Source organism: Somniosus microcephalus, chromosome 16 (assembly GCF_052327205.1).
Source record: "Somniosus microcephalus isolate GS21.2 chromosome 16, FLI_Smic_1.0, whole genome shotgun sequence".
NCBI lineage: Eukaryota > Metazoa > Chordata > Chondrichthyes > Squaliformes > Somniosidae > Somniosus > Somniosus microcephalus.
Genome location: NC_141002.1, coordinates 2,388,036 through 2,405,722, shown reverse-complemented (window position 1 = coordinate 2,405,722; position 17,687 = coordinate 2,388,036). Strand labels below are relative to the sequence as shown.

Sequence of the window (17,687 nt, the reverse complement as noted above, 5' to 3'; positions counted from 1 at the left end):
TTCTGTCGATGACACTGGGGCAGTGATGATGACAGTGTTGCCATTATTGGTAACTCAAAAATAGGCATGCCTATTCTGTTGTAATATTTTTGATCTCATTCTGACTGTAAAGTCAGGAATAAAGCAGAATGTCACCTAAAAGACAATAAAGCTTTAGCAACAGAAAGGTACATTCAAAATTAAAAGTCAGGATGCGAAGAGATTATTGTGTTTAAGGAACCTAGCCGATTGAAATGGCGAGAGGAGCGTGTATATTATTGTGCTATCATCATGCAAAGATAAGTACTAATTAAACTCGGGGAATCCTGAACAAGGGGGCATCGTTTTAAAATTAGAGCTAGGTCATTTGAGAAGTGAAATTTGGAAGCACGTTATCACACAAATGGTAGTGGAAATCTAGAAAACTCTGTGCCAAAAGGCTATGGATGCTGGGGACAGTTGAAATTTTCAGGACTGAGATTGATCGATTTTTGTTAGGTAAGGTATTGAGGTAAATGAAGTTGAAGTACAAATCGGCCATGGTCTAAGTGAATGGAATAGGCTCGAGCGGCTGAATGGCCTACTCCTGTTCCTTTGATCAGAACTGTTATTCTACATACACCTTAGTGTGGAATAAAGCAGCTTAAAGAGCTGAATCTCATCTCAGCCAGTGTGGACTCAGTCCATTTTTGGAGAGATTCAAGAAATACATGTGCCGTGACCTGAATATCCAGTTCAGGTCAGAAAGGGGTTCATTGTTATAGTGCCCTGACCATGCAAATCGATATGGTGCAGTGTGAATCAACTTCTATAAAAGTAAGGTGCTTACTGATGCGAAATTGGGTATGTCATCTCAATATTCATGTTTGCATGGTGTATGTTTGTGTGTGTACTTTAACCCTTTTGTGCATTTGTTGGTAAAATGATAAGCAGAGTAGATCGTTGAGTGCTTCACTTCCTTGATTACTGAATGGTGTTCGATGTTTAAGTAATTATACACGTGAAGTACATTTACCTGTTTTGTGTGTAAGGTGTTTTCGATGTTAAATTCTGTTCTTGTGTGGTATTTGGGATTTACTGGTGCTTTGTGAAACATTCCCTGGTTCTATCCTTTTTTCTGTGAAAGCTAATTAGTTATACATATTCCTTTACCTGTGTGGTGAGTTTCTTTCTAATCTTTTTAAAGCCTAGAATATTCAGCAAGATGGAAGTTGGTATCTGTTTAGCTCCACTGGGTTGGGGGTGCTAAGGTTTGCAACAGGTGAGAAAAGGTGATGTGGCGTTTGGTGTACGTGGTTTCGGTAGCACTGGGGAGGGTCTGGGTTTGATTGGGGGGATTCGGCAGCACTGGGGATGGTCTGGGTTTGATTGGGGAGGGTCTGTGTTTGGTTGGGGGGATTCGGCAGCACTGGGGAGGGTCTGGGTTTGATTGGGGGGATTCGGCAGCACCGGGGAGGGTCTGGGTTTGATTGGGGGGATTCGGCAGCACCGGGGAGGGTCTGGGTTTGGGGGGATTCGGCAGCACCGGGGCGGGTCTGGGTTTGATTGGGGGGATTCGGCAGCACCGGGGAGGGTCTGGGTTTGATTGGGGGGATTCGGCAGCACCGGGGAGGGTCTGGGTTTGATTGGGGGGATTCGGCAGCACCGGGGAGGGTCTGGGTTTGATTGGGGAGATTCGGCAGCACTGGGGAGGGTCTGGGTTTTAAAAAGAAAGATAAGAAAAATATTTTTTTTTTTTCATTCTTGGGATGTGGGTGTTGCTGGGAAGGCTGACATTTATTGCCTGTCCCCAGTTACCCTGAGAAGCTTGTGGTGGGCCTTTTTGAATCACTGGTAGCAGCTTGATACGCTATTTGAGAAGGCAGTGAAGAGTGAACCATGTTGGTGTGGGACTGGAGTGACATATAGGCCAGACGAGATATGGCTGGCGGGATTTCTTCCCTAAAACGTCATCAGTTAGATTGTTATAAAAACCCAACAGCTTCATGGTCACTTTTACTGATACCTGCTTTTTATTTCCATCAAACTGCTATGGTGTAATTTGAATTTGCATTCTCTGCATTACTCTACAGTACCCTCTAGGAACATGGGAACAGGAGTAGGCCATTGAGCCTGTTCTGCCATTCAATGAGATATGGCTGATCTGCGACCTAACTCCATATACCCGCCTTTGGCCCGTATCTCTTAGCTTTTTGTTAACCAAAAGGTATTCTCATATAATCATAGAAAGTTACAGCACGGAAGGAGGCCATTTCGGCCCATCGTGTCTGCACCGGCCAGCAAAGAGCTATCCAGCCTAATCTCGCTTCCCAGCTCTTGGTCCGTAGCCCTGCAGGGTAGCGCATGCCAAGTACACATCCAGGTATTTAGGGTTCCTGTCTCTACCACCCTTTCAGGCAGTGAGTTCCAGACCCCCCACAGCCACCTGGGTGAAGAAATTTTCCCTCAAATCCCCTCTAACCCTTCCACCAATTACTTTAAATCTGTGCCCCCCTGGTTTTTTGACCCCTGTGCTAAGGGAAATGGGTCCTTTCTGTCCACTTTACCTAGGCCGCTCATAATTTTATACACCTCAATAAGGTCTCCCCTCGGCCTCCTCTGTTCCAAGGAAAACAGACCCAGCCTATCCAGTCTTTCCTCATAGCTAAGATTCTCTACTCCCGGCAACATCCTTGTAAATCTCCTCTGTACCCTCTCGAGTGCAATCACATCTTTCCTGTAATGTGGTGACCAGAACTGCACGCAGTACTCTAGCTGAGGCCTAACTAGTGTTTTATACAGTTGAAGCATAACCCCCCTGCTCTTGTATTCTGTGCCACAGCTAATAAAGGCAAGCATTCCATATGCCTTCTTAACCACCTTATTTACCTGGCCTGCTACCTTCAGGGATCTGTGGACATGCACTCCAAGGTCCCTTTGTTCCTCTGCACTACTCAGTGTCCTACCATTTAATGTGTATTCCCTTTCCTTGTTAGCCCTCCCCTAATGCATTACCTCACACTTCTCTGGATTGAATTCCATTTGCCACTGTTCTGCCCACCTGACCAATTTATTGATATCTTCCTGCAGTCTACAGCTTCCTTCTTAGAGTCCATCTTTTATAATAGAGTCCATTATAAAAGATGTAATAGCAGAGCACTTGGAAAACAGTGACAGGATCGGACAAAGTCAACATGGATTTACAAAAGGTAAATCGTGCCTGACTGATCTACTGGAATTTTTTGAGGATGTAACTGGTAAAATAGATAAGAGAGAACCAGTGGATGTGGTGTATTTGGACTTGCAGAAGGCTTTCGATAAGGTCCCGCATAAGAGATTAGCATGTAAAGTTAAGGCACATGGGATTGGGGGCGAGGTATTGACTTGGATAGAGAACTGGTTGGCAGACAGAAAGCTAAGAGTTGGAATAAACTGGTCTTTTTCCGAGTGGCAGGCAGTGACTAGTGGGGTACCACAGGGATCGGCCCTTGGACCCCAGCTATTCACAATATATATTCATGATCTAGACAAGGGAACTAGATGTAATATCTCCAAGTTTGCAGATGACACAAAGCTGGGTGGGCGTGTGTGCGGTGAGGAGGATGCTGAGAAACTCCAGGATGATTTGGACAGGTTGGGTGATTGGGCAGAAGCATGGCAGATGCAATATAATGTGGATAAATGTGAGGTTATCCACTTTGGTGGCAAAAACAGGAAGGCAGATTATTATCAGAATGGCAATAGATTGGGAGAAGGGGAAGTGCAACGAGACCAGTCGCTGAAGGTAAACATGCAGGTGCAGCAGGCGGTTAAGGCGGCAAATGGTATGTTGGCCTTCGCAGCGAGAGGGTTCGAGTACAGGAACTTGCTGCAGTTGTACAGGGCCTTGGTGAGACCACATCTTGAATATTGTGTGCAGTTTTGGTCACCTTATCTGAGGAAGGATGTTCTTGCCATGGAAGGAGTTCAGCGAAGATTCACCAGACTGTTACCTGGGATGGCAGGAATGACGTATGAGGAGAGATTGGGTCGATTGGGCTTGCACTTGCTGGAGTTTAGAAGAATGAGAGGGGATCTGATTGAAACTTATAAAATTCTGACACGACTGGACAGACTAGATACAGGAAGGATGTTCCCGATGGCTAGGGAGTCTAGAATCAGGGGTCACAGTCTAAGGGGTAAGCCATTTAGGACAGAGATGAGGAATTTCTTCACCCAGAGAGTGGTGAACCTGTGGAATTCTCTACCACAGAAGGCAGTAGAGGCCAATTCATTAAATATATTCAAGAAGGAGTTGAATATATTTCTTAAGGCTAAAGGGATCAAGGGATATGGGGAGAAAGCAGGGACCGGGTACTGAATTTGGATGATCAGCCATGATCGCATTGAATGGCGGAGCAGGCTTGAGGGGCTCTAGCACATCTGCTTTCTGGAAGATAACTTGAATTTTCAATTTCCACGCACCATTAAAGACAGGAAGACCTTTATTGGATAATGTGACAAGTTCTTCGCTTGTTCATTCTAGAAATGGGACCGCCAGAGGAAATATTAAACCATTTGACTGGACTCTCTTTCTTTAACATATCTTCCAAAAGAGGGCACCTCCAACAATGCAGCACTCCCTCAGTACTGCACGGAATTGTAACTGTATTATGTACTCAAGTCTCAGGAGTGAGGTTCAAATCTGGAGTGGACCTTCTGACTCTGGCGAGTGTTCTACCACTGGGTCAAGGCTGACACCAATATGATGAATGCTATATCCTAGGTTTAGACCAAGTCCAAGAAGAGCAGCTAAGTTGATAAATCGGATTGAGCACCTGCACTATGTAGAAGGACAGGTTACTGGAAACCAGCTGGCTTAGAGGTGGTCTTATGTTAAGAGTTACTTAAAATCTAAAGGGACAAGATCCTAGAGCAATGTTCAATGTTGACAAAAACTTTAGGAGGAAGAGTTGAGTTCAAGGTTAGATGAGAAAAGATGAATACACAGTTCATGTATAATTTCTTGGAGAAGTTTGTGACCGTGAAATAATTTATTTAGGGGGGGCAGTACAAGTGCAGGATGTGATAAATTTCAAGATGGTGCTGGATGTGTCTGGCAGACTGGGCTAATGAGGATTGAGAGAGAAAGTAAAATATGGCCAGCCTCAATGGATAGATATGGTCTCTTTTGGTCTGGTCCATATCGGGTCTGGGGGAGGTTAGTTTAAGGATGCGTCATGGGTAACCATTCTGAAGTTTGTTTGATTTTACTTTTGGGAGTCGGAGTGAAATTTGCCCGAGATTTGTTCTGAAATGAACTGCCATTTACCTTCCTTACTCTTGATTTGGGAAGGTGGTGCTCAGGGTGCATCCACGACAGAGTGTGTGAACCTTGGGCCTGTGGTCTTTTCTCACCCTTTTCGTTTGCTTGTCTTTCAAATTCAGTTGGCAATACTGACTGACTTGTGCTCTGTAGCTGTGTGAATACAGTGTTCCACAGGTTTTTTAATGTATTGTGGTTGTTTGATTCCACCGACAATTCATTATAGAAAGTAAGAAGAAAATGTGTAATATTGGACAGGGTTTATTCCTGTGTAAAATTCCATTTTCTGTGGCATAAGCTGCTCTTAAGAAATCATGAATGGGAACAATGGATTGAGGGCAGCACAATGACACTGTACCAAGACACAGTTCGACATAAAATGTTTGCTCCCAGGTTGCTCTTAACTGACAGTTCCAATGCATAAAATGAGGTAATAAAGAGTAACTGAGTAGTGTGTTTTCTTTTATAACGTGATAATGGTGACATCAGTGAGACGGGAATGGATTATAAACCACACGCAGCTCATAGGCATGGTAAACTGGCCCACAAAGCGGGAGCAATTTACAGAAGTGACAGCACAGTGAAGCCATTTAATCCATTGCACCTGTGCCGTTGCAAGCTCTTTAACTGGAACATTCTACTGTAATCCCATTTCCACGTCCTTCCCTGAGCCTTTCTTTACATCACACTTCCCTACTTTACAATAGTGATTGGTGACTACACTTCTAAAGTACTTGGATGCCCAGAGAATAAATAGTTATAGAGCAGGAGTTTTAAAAGATGGTAAAAATAAAGTGAGAGGAACTGCTGTTAAAAATGTTAAGCTGTCTGTACAGCAATGCACACACTGTCCATAACAAAATGGGGAACGGGAGACCATCGTGCCTTGCAAGAACTCAGACATGGGGATTACTGAGACATGGCTACAGAAAAATCAGTACTGCGAATTAAACATTGCAAGGTACAACATGTTTAGAAAAGATTGATAGGGAAAAAGGGGAGGTGGAGTCGCTACAGTTATCAGGGATAACAATGCCAGTGGAAAAAAGTGATGCAGCTAGTGGCAAAACTGAAATAGGATCCCTGGGAATAGAGATCAAAGATAATAAAAAATTCATCACAGTAATAGGGGTAGTCTAAAGACCACCTAATAGTGGAAGGGAGGCGGAGGAAGAAATATGCAAACAAATTAAGGAAATGAGTAAAAAATATAGAATAATAATCATGGGGGATTTCACCGACCCACATTAATTGGACAGAAGAGGTAGGTGAAAGGGATAAGGGAATGGAGATCCTACCATGTGTACAGGACTCCTTTCTAACCCAATATGTAAAAAGCCCAACAATGGAGGATTTGCTGTTGGATCTAGTAATGGGGAATGAACCAGAACAGATAAGAGAAGTGAAGGTAGGGGAGCATATAGGCAGTAGTGACCATAATATAATATGCTTTAAGATGATAATTTAGAAAGACGCAAGTATGAAAAAGACCAGGGTAATAGATTGGAGAAAAGCTGATTTTGAGGGGCTGGGAATAGAACTTGGGAAAATAAAATGGACAACAATATTGGCAAACGGTGATGCAGAACAGCAATGGGAAACATTTAAAATTATGTTCAACAGAGTCCAGGAAAATATATATTCTGCTAAAAAGCAAAAACAAGCTAAACACTAATGAGACACTGTGAATGAATAAAGCCATAAGGGAAGCGTTAAGGGTAAGGAATGAGGCATACATTAAGTACATAGACAGTCGGGGAGAGCATGATGAGGGAGAATACGAAGAGATTAGGAGAGAAGTCAAAAAAACATTTAGGAAGGCATTTATGTAAATTAAATTATCAAGGACCATAAAACCAAATAGTAAAATACTTTACAGGCACGTTAAAAAAAAAAAAATGGAAGGTTGGGATGGGAATAGGACCACTAAGGGTTGGACAGGATAATACCACAGGCAGCGATAGAGAGATGGCAGAGATATTAAATAATTACTTTGTTTCAGTATTTACCAGGGAGATAGAACAGGTGGAAATGACATTGGATGATGAGATTGGTAATGAGATAACTGCATTTAAAATAAAACGAGATTAAATAAACTAATGAAACTCAGAGGATAAAACCCCGGGTCTGGACGGATTACATCCGCGCATTTTAAAAGAATCTAGGGAAGAGATAGCCGAGGCATTACTACACATATTTAGTAATTTGTTAGAAGGTGTTGTGCCAGAGGACTGGCGGATAATTAATGTAACACATATATTTAAGAAGGGAAATAGAACATGTCTGGGGAACTATAGACCAGTCAGCTTAACATCGGAGTTAGGAAAATAATGGAATCTTTACTAAAGGAGAAAATGGAGAACATCTAGAAACCAAAAATACAATAAATAGCATGGATTTCAAAAGGGAAAGTCTTGCTTGACCAACCTAAGTGAATTTTTTGAAGAGGTAACAGAGAGTAAACAAGGGTAATGCAGTAGATGTAATTTATCTAGATTTTCAAAAGGTCTTTGATACGATACCACATAATAGACGAATGAATGAGGTCAGGGAATGCGGAGTCGGGACATTTAAGCAGAATGGATAACGAGCTGGCTTCAAGACGGAAAGCAGAGAGTAGGGGTAAAGGGTAGCTATTCAGAGTGGCAGAAGGTGGGAAGTGGTGTTCCACAAGGATCACTGCTGGGACCACTTGACGATTTAGACTTTGGAATGAAAAACACAATTTCTAAATTTGCGGATGATGCCAAATTGGGGGGGGGGATAGTCAAAGGGCAGCACGGTGGCATAGTGGTTAGCACTGTTGCCTCACCGCGCCAGGGACCCGGGTTCAAATCCGGCCTCGGGTGACTGTCTGTGTGGAGTTTGCACATTCTCCCTGTGTTTGCGTGGGTTTTCCCCGGGTGCTCCGGTTTCCTCCCACAGTCCAAAGATGTGCGGGTTAGGTTGATTGGCCATGATAAAAAATTGGCCCTTAGTGTTAGGGGGGATTAAATACGTGGGGTTACGGGGATAGGGCTCGGGTGGGATGGCTGTCGGTGTAGGGACCGGGTGCTAGGGTTTGGATGATCAGCCATGATCTCGTTGAATGGCGGAGCAGGCTCGAAGGGCCGAATGGCCTACTCCTGCTCCTAGTTTCTCTGTTTCTATTACTTTGCAGATTGCAACAAATTACAACAAGACATTCATAAATTTGCAGAAAGGGTGAGAAAGTGGAACTTGCTACCGCAGGGAGTGGTTGAAGCGAATAGGATAGATGCATTTAAGGGGCGGTTAGTTAAGTATGTGAGGGAGCAGAGAATTGAGGGTGATGCTGATAGTTAGATGAGGAAAGACGGGAGGAGGCTCGAGTGGAGCATAAACGCCAGCACGGATGTAGTCCTATGCACCTCATTTGCTGAGAGTCACGGGATGTCCTGGGGTCGTGAAAAGTGCTATATAAATGCAAGTTTGTTCTTTAATTCCTTTTGAAATACCAATCCAATTCCATTAAAAAAAGAGTTGCATTTATATGGCGGCGGACGTCCCAAAGTGCTTTACAGCCAATGAAGTACTTTTTTGAAGTGTCGTCACTGTTGGAATGTCGGAAACGCTGCAGCGAATTGTGCACAGCAAGCTCCCACAAACAGCACTGTGATAATGACCAGATAATCTTTTTTAGTGATATTGATTGAGAGGTAAATATTTTACCAGGACATGGGATAACACCCCTGCTCCTCTTCTAAACAGCGCCATGGGATCTTTTACGTTCAGCTGAGAGGGCAGACGGGACCTCGTTTTTAATGTTTCATCTGAAAGACAGCACTCCCTCAGTATTACACTGGAGTGTCAGCCTAGATTTTTGTGCTCAAGTCATGTTGGTTGTTTCACCTCAATAGCTACTTCCAGTGAAGTGTTCCATGTTCTAATAACTCTGAAAAAAGTTCTTACTTTTCCTTTCATTCAGTACTCAGTCTATGCTTCCTTGTTACCAACTCACTTGCCAGAGAAACAATCTTTTACTATTTACTCTCTTTAAAAACCCATCTCATTGTTGAAAATATCTTTTAAATCCCTCTAACTTTGTTCTGGGGACAAAAACTCACTCTTTCGACCTTTCTTAAAAACTCTCAATCTCTCATTCCTGATGTAATTCCAGTGAATCTTCATTATACTCTTTCCATGGCGGTAGGGGTATTCTTGCTGCAATATGCCCAAATTTTTATTCAATTTCATGGAGTTGCATCGAGTTAACAGCACAGAAACAGGCCATTCTGCCCAACTGCTCTATGCTGGTGTTTACGCTCCACGTGAGCCTCCTCCCACTATTTCATCTCACCCGACCAGCATAACTTATTCCTTTTTCCCTCCTGTTTTATCTAGCTTCCCCTTAAATGCGAATAGGGAACGATAGTGTAGTAATGTCACAGGGCTGTTAATCCAGAGGCCTAGATTAATGATCCAGAGACGTGAAATCTCACCACGACAGCTGGGGAATTTAAATTCAGTTAATTAAATATTATCTGGAATAATTACAATCGGATTGTTGTATTTAAAAAAAAACAAAAAAAAAAAACATCTGGTTCACTTCAGGGAAGGAAATCTGCCGCCCTTACCTGGTCTGGTCTACATGTGACTCCAGACCCACAGCAATGTGGTTGACTTTTAACTGCCCTCTGGAATGGCCTAGCAAGCCACTCAGTTGCAACAAACTGCTGCGAAAAACAATAAAAGGAATGAAACCGTGCGGACCATCCGGCATCGACATGGCAACGGCACACGCAGCCCAGTCTACCTTGCAAAGTCCTCCTCACAAACATTGTGCCAAAATTGGGAGAGCTGTCCCACAGACTAGTCAAGCAACAGCCTGACATAGTCATACTCACAGAATCATACCTTTCAGCCAATTGACTAGACCCACAGTGGTATACAGTTGGGAAGGAGTGGTTCTGGGAGTCCTCAACATTGACTCCGGACCCCATGAAGTCTCATGGCTTCAGGTCAAGCAAAGGCAAAGAAACCTCCTGCCGATTACCACCTCGCCCTCAGCTGATGAATCGGTACTCCTCCATGTTGAACACCACTTGGAAGAAGCACCGAGAGCAGCAATGGCACAGAATGCACTCTGGGTGGGGGAACTTCAATGTCCATCACCAAGAGTGGCACCACTATTGACCGAGCTGGCTGAGTCCTGAAGGACATAACTGCCAGTCTGGGCCTGCGACAGGTGGTGAGAGAACCAACACGAGGGAAAAACCTACTTGACCTCGTCCTCGCCAGTCTACCTGTTGCAGATGCATCTGCCCATGACAGTATTGGTAGCCGTGACCACCGCACAGTTATTGTGGAGACGAAGTCCCGTCTTCACACTGAGGACACCCTCCATTGTGTTGTGTGGCGCTACCACCGTGATAAATGGGATAGATTCAGAACAGAAGCTCAGTAAAACTGGGCATCCATGAGGGCAGCAGAATTGTATTCCACCACAATCTGTAACCTCTACCACTACCGTCAAGCCAGGGGACCAACCCTGGTTCAATAAGGAGTGTAGAAGAGCATGCCAGGAGCAGCACCAGGCGTACCTAAAAATGAGGTGCCAACCTGGGGAATCACAGAATCACAGAAACCCCACAGTGCAGATAGAGGCCATTTTGGCCCATCGAGCCTGCACCGACACATATCCCACCCGATCCCCGTAACCCCTACACCAACACATATCCCACCCTATCCCCGTAAACCAACGTATTTAATCCCCCTAACACTAAGGGTCAATTTATCATAGCCAATCAACCTAACCTGCACTTCTTTGGACTGTGGGAGGAAACCGGAGCACCCGGAGAAAACCCACGCAAACACGGGGAGAATGTGCAAACTCCACACAGACAGCCACCCGAGGCCGGATTCGAACCCGGGTCCCTGGCGCTGTGAGGCAACAGTGCTAACCACTATACCACCGTGCTGCAACACAGGACTGCATGCATGCTAAAAAGCGGAAGCAGCATGCTATAGACAGGGCTAAGCGATCCCACAATCAACGGATCAGATAAAATCAAAGCTCTGCAGTCCTAAATGGTGGTGGACCATTAAACAACTAACGGGAGGAGGAGGCTCCACGAATATCCCCATCCTCAATGATGTTGGAGCCCAGCACGAGAGTGCAAAAGACAAGGCTGAAGCGTTTGCAACCATCTTCAGCCAGAAGTGCCGAGTGAATGATCCATATCGGCCTCCTCCTGAGGTCCCCACCATCACAGAAGCCAGTCTTCAGCCAATTCAATTCACTCCATGTGATATCAAGAAACGGCTCAGCGCGCTGGACACAGCAAAGGCTATGGGCTAAATTCCTTATTGGATTTATTATTTTACATTTTATATTTATGACCCCCAGTTTTGGATTTCCCACAAGTGGAAACATTTTCTCTGCGTCTACCCTGTCTAACCCTTTTCGTAATCTTAAAGACCTCTATCAAGTCATCCCTCAGCCTTCACCCAGCCTGTTAAACCTTTCCTGATAAGTATATCCTCTCAGTTGTGGCATTATCCTTGTGAATCTTTTTTGCACTTTCTCTAGTGCCTCTGTGTCCTTTTTATAATATAGAGACCTGAACTGTGCACAGTACTCCAAGTGTTCTCTAATCAAGGTTCTATTAAAGTTTAGCATAACTTTTCTGCTTTTCAATTCTATTCCTCTAGAAATTAACCCCTGTGGCAGAGCCATCAAGAGACATTGAATAAACTGTAATAATTCTTTTAGACACCCAGTGGTGCAGTTGTGAACTGCACCTTTAAGCTGTGTGCAGCTTCTGGTATTTTCACGTGATGACGTCATGACGCCGATCACGTGACCCCCAGTTGGCACGGAAAACGTGATGACGTCATGACGTCAGTTGGCAGTTGGAAAGGGCTTTCGGAGAAAGGCTGTGAGGAGACACAGACCTGCTGACCTCTGTTCCTGTAAGTTAAAAGTTAAAGTATTGAGTTCATTAAAGTTTGATTAATTCTTTTCACTACGTTGGACTTCGTTTTTTGGATAGGAACTCTCGTTCCTACATTGGTGACCCCGAGCTCGTTGGACAACTTTCTTCGAGATATTCATGATGAATACGAACGCCGTTGCCCTTAAATTGCCGCAGTTCTGGGAACAGCAACCAGAAGCATGGTTTTTCCAAGCAGAAGCCCAGTTTGGTATCCGGGACATTACAGCAGATTCAACCCGTTATTATTATGTGGTTTCAGCTCTGGACAGCGCCACGGCTTCATGCGTCGTCAGCATCTTGGGGAATCCACCGGCAGAGGGGAAGTACTCAGCTTTAAAAGAACGTTTACTACAAGTGTATGCTTTAACTAAGTCGGAACGGGCACGCAAGCTTATCGCAATGCCGGGTCTTGGGGACTCAAAACCATCAGAATCGATGAGCCAAATGCTCACGCTTTTGGGTTCGGAGCCCCAATGTTTTTTATTTCGAGAGCTCTTCCTCTGTCAGCTACCCGAGCCAGTTCAGGCAGTCTTGGCCAGTTCTACGATTACGGACTGTGCTGAACTGGCTGCGGAGGCAGATAAGTCTTTTATGGTCATACAGCAAAGTTGCGCAGCTATGAGGCCTCTTTCTCCTACGCGAGCAAAATCCAGCCCTCCTTCGTCAGGCTTATGTATGTACCACGCCCGTTTTGGCGTCAGGGCTCGATGCTGCCGTCCACCCTGCAGTTGGGTTGAAAAAAAGGCTCCAGCAGACTCTCAAGCCTCGAAGAAGACAGGGGGTGATAAACACACCCAGTTCACCATGGCAGTCGGTTCAGCAGGAAAACTCCTCTATGTTACTGATTCCGGAACCGGGCGACGATTCTTGTGTGATACTGGTTCTCAGTGCAGTATTTTGCCAGTTTCAAAGCTGGACCTACAATCCGGCAGTCACGGCCCTTCCCTTGAGGCAGCCAATGGTGCGGCCATTCGCACATTCGGTAAACGGACAGTCAATTTAACTCTTGGAGGTCAACGTTTTGTATGGGAATTTATAACGGCTAAAGTATCACAGGCCATTCTGGGGGCTGATTTTTTTTTGTGCCTATGGTTTTCTGGTCGACGTCCAACATTGTCGACTCATTAATGCGTCTACCTTCCATGCAGTGCCTTGTCACCGCAGTACTGCTGTCTCCTGGTCGGTTGCCTGTGCGGTTCCATCGCAAGACGTGTTTAAGCGCATACTTGGCGAATTCCCAGAGCTCACCAGGCCTACATTCTCGGCAGCAGTTGCGAAGCACAGGGTGGTGCATTATATTACCACAACGGGATCGCCCGTTTACGCTCGTGCACGAAGATTGGAACCCGGAAAGCTTGTGGCCGCAAAGGCAGAGTTTCGTATTATGGAGCGCCTTGGGATTGTCCGACGCTCCGACAGTCCTTGGTCTTCCCCATTACACATTGTACCCAAACCGGGTGGCGGATGGAGACCTTGTGGGGATTACAGACGCCTTAACGAAGCCACTAGGCCGGATAGGTATCCAATACCACATATACAAGATTTTTCGGCTCATTTGGCCGGCAATTCGATATTTTCCAAAGTGGATCTCGTCCGTGGATACCATCAAGTTCCTGTACACCCTCAAGACATCCCCAAGACGGCGGTTATCACACCGTTTGGCCTTTTTGAGTTCCTTCGCATGCCGTTTGGATTGAAAAATGCAGCTCAGCCTTTTCAGCGGCTGATGGACTCCGTGTTACGGGACCTTTCTTTCATTTTTATTTATTTGGATGATATACTCATTGCTAGTAAAAATAAGGATGAGCACATGGCTCATTTACGTGCACTCTTTGCCCGTCTCAGCCAACATGGCCTCATTATAAATCGAGCCAAATGCCAGTTTGGGTTAAGCACCATTGACTTTCTAGGGCACAGGATCACCTCAGAAGGCGCTGTACCACTGGCCACTAAGGTTGAGGCAGTTACGGCTTTCCCGCGGCCTCATGTAATTAAATCTCTTCAGGAGTTCCTGGGGATGGTGAATTTTTATCACCGTTTTGTCCCCAAGGCAGCTCAATTAATGCAGCCGCTGTACGAAGCACTTAAAGGGAAGTCGGGTAAAGCGGTTATCATTTGGACACCACAGATGGACCAAGCATTCCTGGACACCAAGGCGGCATTGGCAGCTGCAACTATGCTTGCACACCCACTCCCGGGCGCAACCATCGCCCTTACTACAGACGCCTCCGATTACGCCATCGGGGCAGTGCAGGAACAATGGGTTGACGGTACGGGGCAACCATTGGCCTTTTTTAGCCGCCAATTGCGTAAAAATGAACGAAAATATAGCACCTTTGATAGGGAGTTGCTGGCCTTGTTTTTGGCCATCCGGCATTTTCGTTTTCTTTTAGAAGGACCAGCATTTGTGGACCATAAACCACTTACTTTTGCAATGGCAAAAACGGCGGAGCCGTGGTCAGCCCGACAACAGCGCCACCTTACATTCATATCTGAATTTACAACGGATTTGCGACATGTGTCTGGCAAAGATAATCTGGTGGCTGATTGCCTGTCACGTGCCCCAGTCCAGACAATTCACCTGGGAATCGATTACGTCGGGTTGGCGAAAGAACAGCAGGCGGATCCTGAAGTTCAGGCGTATCGGACCATGCCTTCTAGCTTGCAGGTAGCCGATGTTATGTTCCAATCAGCAGGAACCACGCTGTTGTGTGACATATCCATGGGAGTGCCCCGACCAATTGTGCCAGTCGAATGGCGCAAGAAGATATTTCATATTATACATGGCTTATCACACCCAGGGATGCGAGCTTCACAACGACTTATGTCCCGTAAGTTTGTGTGGAAAGGGATGCATTTAGACGTTCGTGACTGGACAAACAATTGCGTGGACTGTCAAAAGTCGAAGGTTCATCGTCATGTGAAGGCTCCAAGGGCCATCTTTCCAGTGCCTGAACGCCGTTTCGACCATATACATGTGGACTTGGTGGGCCCCCTCCCCATGTCTCGGGGTTTTATGCATCTCCTGACAATAGTAGACCGTACTACCAGGTGGCCAGAGGCGATTCCCTTGGTTGCTACTACCACAGCAGACGTATCCAGGGCATTTATTTCATCGTGGGTGGCCCGTTTTGGTGTGCCATCTGATATCTCCTCTGACCGTGGTCCTCAATTTACGTCAGAATTATGGAATGCAGTTGCACAGGGCTTGGGTACCAAACTGCATCGTACCACCGCTTACCACCCACAAGCAAATGGCTTATGTGAAAGATTTCATCGTTCTTTAAAGGCGTCCCTCCGTGCCAGTTTGCGTGGTTCCAACTGGGTGGACAGACTCCCTTGGGTGATGCTAGGCCTCCGTACAGCCCCCAAAGATGACCTCCAGGCTTCATCAGCTGAATTAGTATACGGTCAGGTGCTTCGAGTACCAGGGGATTTCCTCCCTTCACATACAGAATCATGGTCACCTGCTCAGCAGCTTCTTCTGCATCAAGAGGCGGCAAAGAATTTTCTGCCTATTCCAACTTCACATCACGATCTACAGAGGCCTCATGTTCCGGCAGAACTTATGAGTTCCGATTATGTTTTTATTCGGCGGGATGCTCATGGAGATACACTCAGACCACCTTATGATGGACCGTTTCGGGTTATTGCACCGGGGGAGAAATATTTTACGATCAAAATAGGAGAAAAATCGGATACCATCTCCATCGTTCGACTTAAACCAGCCCATCTGGATCGGAGTGAACTGGTGGTTGTCGCTCAGCCGCCTCGCCGTGGACGACCGCCATTGGTTGCTAGACCAATCCTGAAGCGGCCTGCTTCGACGTCATCCTCATCTACACCTTCTGCTACGGTTTCCTCCACCCCAGATGTACCGCTTCAGACACAGCCAAATGTGGGCCCAGCTGATAACGATCCAGCGTCCGAAATTCGCAGTCGCTCGGGCAGAATAATTAAACCTCCTACACATTTGATGCTGTCTGTTAAAGAGAATTCTGGGGGGGCGCCTGTGGCAGAGCCATCAAGAGACATTGAATAAACTGTAATAATTCCTTTAGACACCCAGTGGTGCAGTTGTGAACTGCACCTTTAAGCTGTGTGCAGCTTCTGGTATTTTCACGTGATGACGTCATGACGCCGATCACGTGACCCCCAGTTGGCGCGGAAAACGTGATGACGTCATGACGTCAGTTGGCAGTTGGAAATGGCAGTTGGAAAAGAGCTTGCTGAGAAAGGCTGTGAGGAGACACAGACCTGCTGACCTCTGTTCCTGTAAGTTAAAAGTTAAAGTATTGAGTTCATTAAAGTTTGATTAATTCTTTTCACTGCGTTGGACTTCGTTTTTTGGATAGGAACTCTCCCCAGTGCTTGGTTGACTTTTTTTATGGTCTTCCTGACCTGCATTGCTACTTTGGTGTTCAGAGAAATTTAGGTGTCCTCGTACAGGAAACACAGAGAGTTAGCATGCAGGTACAGCAAGCAATTAGGAAGGCAAATGGCATATTGGCCTTTATTGGAAGGGGTTGGAGTACAAGAGTAAGGAAGTCTTATTACCATTATACAGGGCTTTGGTGACACCACACCTGGAGTACTGTGCACAGTTTTGATCATCTTATCTGAGGAAGGACATACTTGCCTTGAAGCCGGTGCAACGAAGGTTCACTAGATTGATTCCTGGGATGAGAGGGCTGTCCTATGAGGAGAGATTGTGTAGATTGGGCCGATACTCTCTGGAGTTTAGAAGAATGAGAGGTGATCTCATTGAAACATACAGGATTCTGAAGGGGATTGACAGGGTAGATGTTGAGAGGTTGTTTCCCCTGGCTGGAGTGTCTAGAACTAGGGGGCATTGTCTCAGGATAAGGAGTCAGCCATTTAAGACTGAGATGTGGAGGAATTTCTTCACTCAGGGTTGTGAATCTTTGGCATTTTCTACCTGAAAGGGCTGTGGATGTTGAGTGTATTCAAGGCTGAGATATGGATTTTTGGAATCGAGGGATATGGAGATAGGTGGGAAAGTGGAGTTGAGGTCGAAGCGCAGCCATGATCTTATTGCATGGCGGAGCAGGCTCGAAGGGCCGTATGGCCTATTTCTGCTCCTAATTCTTATGTTTTTTTTTACTGATTTATGTAATTGTACCCCTAAATTGCTTTGCTCCTCCACCCCATTTAGACAATTATTATCCAAGGGGTATGTGGCTTCCTTATTCTTCCTACCAAAATGCACCATCTCGCACTTGTCTATATTGAAATTCATTTGCCAATTACATGCCCATTCAGTAAGTTTATTAACGTCATCTTGTATTTTGTTACAGACCTCCTCTGTAATAGCAACAACCCCAATTTGATGTTGACAGCAAATTTGGAAGTACCCTGTATCAGCAACGTTTCAAAAAGGTTGTTTAGTGCTGTTGCCTCGCACTTTAAATCAAAACCTCAAGGTCTATATGTATTAGCAACTGAGA

General features: G+C 45.5%; 1 protein-coding gene across 6 annotated transcripts in view; it reads left to right on the top strand.

Annotated features, from left to right (window-relative positions):
• Positions 1-17,687, top strand: part of kdm5a (lysine demethylase 5A) — a 343,245-nt gene that overhangs the window by 14,688 nt on the left and 310,870 nt on the right. The window lies entirely within an intron of this gene.